The sequence below is a fragment of the Dermacentor andersoni genome, chromosome 8 (genome assembly GCF_023375885.2).
Source record: "Dermacentor andersoni chromosome 8, qqDerAnde1_hic_scaffold, whole genome shotgun sequence".
NCBI classification, from domain to species: domain Eukaryota; kingdom Metazoa; phylum Arthropoda; class Arachnida; order Ixodida; family Ixodidae; genus Dermacentor; species Dermacentor andersoni.
In genome coordinates, this window is record NC_092821.1 from 43,456,458 (window position 1) to 43,461,469 (window position 5,012).

The following is a 5,012-nucleotide window of genomic DNA, read 5'->3' on the forward strand; positions in this document are numbered from 1 at the left end:
CAGCAATTACGAGCATTATGTGAAATCATGTGTGCAAGAAATGCAATGTTGAAGCAACTCTTGAGTTTAAACAAAGCAGTAGTAAGCATGAGTGTCTGCTATTTAACGAAATCCTGCTCCAAAAAGTGCTTGGCATGTCTCGTTTGTAGCTATACGTTTGAATATGTGCTATACAGATTGCTCTGAACGACATTTCAGTTGCTGTGTAACTTGTGCTGTGCTTGCGTGTCACACATGAACAGACATCTTCAGCTTTGGAACAATGCATACTGCACAGTAAAATAGGCATCACAAAGCAATATTCAACAATGCAAGATTGGTTGCCGTTCACCTTGGAAATAACCTTTATTTAAAGAAAGTTCCCTGGCGAGACAATATTCAGAAGCACAGTGAACAGAGCAAAGGAGTAACATAATGGCACATGGTTATTTGTCACTGCATGTGTATCTGTCATGCTCAACATAGACAAATCATGTGCTTTTCACTGCCGCAGTATGCAGCATACTACGATTAGCCACATGTGAGCACACGCAATGTGTTATGTTGAAGCGCACGGCCTATTTACTTCATGAAAAGAAAAATGAAACATGTTACACCAGCACATGTCTCCGCCTCATTAGCCAGCGAGTGCGCCGGCGCACACTTTGCAGGTAGGCAATGCGCAAATTTCTGGGCAGCCGAAACATACCAACTATGGATTCGCGCACCGCACGGCCTCTTTGAAACAAAGCTCGAGAAGGGTTTACAGGGTGCGCTTGCGGTGGCACCTGTACTTGAAGTGGCACTTGTGCCTGGGCTGGCCCCTGTGCGCTGTCGTCATGTGCACCGTCGTCATCTGGGTCGTCTGGCAGAGGCACGCCTGCTGCAAGGCAGAGGTTATGCAGCGCTGCACAAGCTGCAACAATAGTGGCTGCTTTCTGAGGCGAGTAGTGGAGCACCCGATACCCCTGCAGGCATCGGAAGCGGCTCTTGACGACTCCTATGCACCGCTCAACGGCATTTCGCATTGATGCGTGTGCCTCATTATAGCGCCCCTCTGCTGTGAGGCGATTTGGGTGACCAGGCACAGGAGTCATGATCCATGGCTCTAGCGGGTACCCAGAGTCCCCTGTAAAGTGTTGCATGTCAGTGAACGAAATGGATACATTAAGGCACAATGCAAGAACACAGTCTACGCCAGGGCCCTTTTACAACAGGAGCGGGTCTTGGATTTATTGTTGCAATATCTATCAAACATTTACCTTCCCGGAAAGTTGTAAAGAAAGTTTGACTCATTTTAAAGAAAAGCCCAATTTCACCTGTTGTCTTGGCTGCAAATCTCATTCTCAGGTTAAGTTGGACATGTAATATTTATTTCATACTCGTGGTTTTCTGCTCCGTTCATCCCATTTGCCCCTCCCTAAATGTACATCCTCCGCTAAAACTTATTAGCTCTTCTCTCTTCAGAAGTGTTATTTTATAAAACACTTCTAAGGTCTACTCTCGAATATGCTGCCAGTATCTGGGATCCTTGCTCTACCTTTCGTACCTCTTCTCATGAAGGTACCCAAAATCGAGCTACCCGTTTGATCCTTTCTAATCACTCCAGCACCACATGTCGCTGCAACAAAAAAAATCGCACACATTGAGACACAAAGAAAAATAGCGCAACTTGCACCATTCTACAATATATACTACACCGATCACTAACGTCGATGCCGAAAGTTTCACGCACAAGCTTATTCCTTTGTTCCAAGGACAGGGACCAGGTCCCCGAGTCCATTGTCACCAACCCTTTTCCACCATACTTGAAAACTGCCATTTTGACGTGTTCTGTAGAATTCCACTCCTGCCTGTAACGCTCCACGTGGCATTCAGTGTATTGAAATTAATCAATAAACAGCATAACATGTCAGCTGTTGTATACATGCTGGTACAAATATCTGCCTTTTAAGAGAGACTTGTTTCTCTCGATAGTCGCTGCAGGTTCATTAGGTACTGCTGCATTCACAACACATTTCTAGCAAATCACGCTTTCTTAAAGCTTGCTAGGATGCAAAACTATTTTTCTGTGAATGTTTTACATGTGGAAGAAGCACTGCTACTTTAGGTGCACTTACCAAGCAAGACTTCTCCATGAAGTAACAGGCCACGAGTGAGGCGGCGGCGAAATGCAGAATACCTCCAGACGAAAGAATCATGGCACGATCCCGGAAACCGTGGGTCAATTGCCAGGATATACAGCTTCGCGTCGCACACCTCATAAGGGAAAGCAAAGAGAAGGTGTCAGTGCCACTACAACAAATATCTGGCACAACCTTTTGCTTACAACACTACTTGCCAATCAGTTACTGTTCAGTCAGCGAACACAATTACAGAAAAAGAGATATCAACATACGCAGTAGGCAGTTGAACTAATGATCAGCATGATAACAATGTCATCTTAACCTGCAATTGCAATGTTGGCATGTGTACACATGCTCATGTATGGCGTGCGGTCACAACACAATGTGCAAAATAATTCCTTTGGTTTCTTCCGTCCATATTGTATAAGATTCTGCTAAAGAGTGCCACCTGTGTTTTTTTTTTTCAGACAAAGTGCCTATTACAAGCGAAAGAATGCGGAAACAGCATGTGCCGTATTAACAGCTAGAGCAAATGGGTGTCCACATATTCTCATTCTCCCTCACACCATTTTCATTGATGGGATGCTCCTTTTCACGTTTACAGTCTGTTGGCCACAATGCTTTAGTTTTACGTCGAATAAGAATCACAAGGGCTCGTCTTCTGTTAGGATCGCTCGCAGAAGAAGACTGCCTTCACTGCTACGGCGTCTATTCCGGTTTAAATCGCGCGTAATGTGTTTACATTGTAGCATCGAAAAGGCTATTCAACTGTGATTGGAGAGCACTGAAAAAGTGCGGCCGTGTTCTATGCAAAGATCAAAGTCGTCATTACACATACAACACAAACGCTACTTTCTCTCATAGGAACGCAAGTATTACCGGCAATTGATGAAAAATAACGAAACGAAGTTTTTTACAACGTGCACTCGCGCAATCACATATCGAAAATATTTGTCAATGAACAATACTCACGACCATGCAGTTGAGGGCGTAATACCCTTTACGGCTCCAGTACGATTCCGTTTCGCCGGGGCCGAGCTTCTTAGGGCGAACGATGGCTATCAGACTCCCGTCCACACATCCTAGAAATCCTGGAATTTTTCCACGGCTAAGAAAGCCTTCCTTGACGGCGGCTTTCTGCGCCGTGGATGGGAATCTAACCCAGCCTTTTTCTTTGCCCACAACCGTAATGGCCTTGGCGACGGCTGTAATGACGCGGCTGACCGAAGGCTGCGACAGTGCAATCGCTTCTTCATTCCCGACGCACGTTGAAAGCTCCCGGTGGCAAAAAACCGCAGCGCGCACAGCACTTTCATCGTAGCGTCGACACCACGAAATCTTTGAGGTCCGAGATGTCCTTCCAGCTCATCGCAAAGACGTCACACTATGTCTTTGGAGAGCCTAAAATGCCTCCGAAACTCTTCTTCGGCCATGCCGAACGCGTCGCGTCGTTGCCTCTCGTCGCGTCGTTGTCTTTCGGCACTCGCCAGCAACACAACCAAAGGAGCCGCCATTGCCGTCTCTGTCTCGTCTCGTCTAGGTGCCGGCTCGTCAGCTGGCGCGAGGTTAGCCGGCAGCCACGGTTGCCCTAGCAACCCTCGACATCATGCTCGCCCTCGCGCGCGACCCTCGAGAGAACCACTTCTCCGCGGTTCCTCTCCTAGCAGGGAACCGGTTCCTTTCCAGAAGATTGGCAACCTGTGTGACGTCATCAAAATTTGTCGTCCCGCCCACCAGAGATGACGACAACGAAACGCCGACCAATGGCAGCAGCCCAAAGGAACCGCTACAGAATACGGCCCCTGGTTTCGAACTGATATAGTTCTAAAGTTCGTGTGAAATTTTATTTACTTATTAAATAGAGAAAAAACATGAAAGCATTGATATAGTTTATTTTGGGCATAAGTTTTGGCACATACAAGTACATTTTTTATGAATTTTACTTGTTTTGACAGTGCGTAGCGTTCAAGAATTCGTTTGCAGCATCTTTAGCAATGACAATGCAGTTGGTTATTATTCATGCGTTTGATGCCCAGAAAAATTGTTTAAAGGGGCCCTGAACCACCTTTTATAGAAGTGGAGAAAGACATTTGAAGTAAGAATAGGCTATTTCAGAATCACTTTGCCGCAAAAAAGTACTTCAATGCGTTGAACAGAAGCGGAGTTTTCGGCAACGAAATGCGGCCTCAGCTGTGCTCCCCTTCCTCCTCCAATGCCTTGCACTGCGAAAGCTACGGCGGAACGTCACCGTGGCGCGCAGTTCAAATTTCCGATTTGGGGCCTATGCCGTGCTAAACGTAAGTCGTAGTGCGCCGTAGAGAGCCGTAATGCGCTTAGCTATTGGACTCGTGGCGGCACCTGGCGGCGGCCGCGGTGTAGCCCAGTGCAGCGACCAATAGCAGCCGCGTATTGGAGTGTGCTTTATGGCGAAATAAAGCACAGGGGTCATGGGGTTTTTGAAACGAGAGCGTTTGAGAAAAAGGTGACTTCGCGCTCCGCTTAAGAAACGAGAGCGTTTGAGAAAAAGGTGACTTCGCGCTCCGCTTAAGAGGGTCGCTGGCGGACAGTCGAAGAGAGAGGTCACGCAGCTCTTTCATTCCGACGACCTCGCCTCGCCAGTCGCACCCGACTCCACGTGTGCGTACGTGCTTGCACATCGCTCTGGCGTGTGCTGCATGAGCCGCGTGGCCACCGCCATCGCGTGCTGCCACGCATGCCCTGCGCGACCTTCTGCGCCTACCCCGCTGCATCCTGCCTGCCGCAGGATCACTCCCCCTACCCGGCGTGCACACTTCGAGTGACGAGACACCAAGACACCTGCTCCACGCACGTGTGTGGTGCGTTGTGCAGGCGCCACGTGTGTTGTGTTGTGCGCGCGCTGCGCGTGTCGAGCGAGAGTGTGTTCCA

General features: G+C 48.1%; 1 long non-coding RNA gene across 1 annotated transcript; it reads right to left on the reverse strand.

Annotated features, from left to right (window-relative positions):
- Window positions 1–326: 326 nt before the first annotated feature.
- Window positions 327–3,723, reverse strand: LOC129383530 (uncharacterized). Its single transcript, XR_011895972.1, has 3 exons — window positions 3,078–3,723; window positions 2,100–2,238; window positions 327–1,108 (listed from the first exon to the last, which is right to left on the reverse strand). It is a non-coding gene; the product is annotated as an uncharacterized lncRNA (long non-coding RNA).
- Window positions 3,724–5,012: the final 1,289 nt, after the last annotated feature.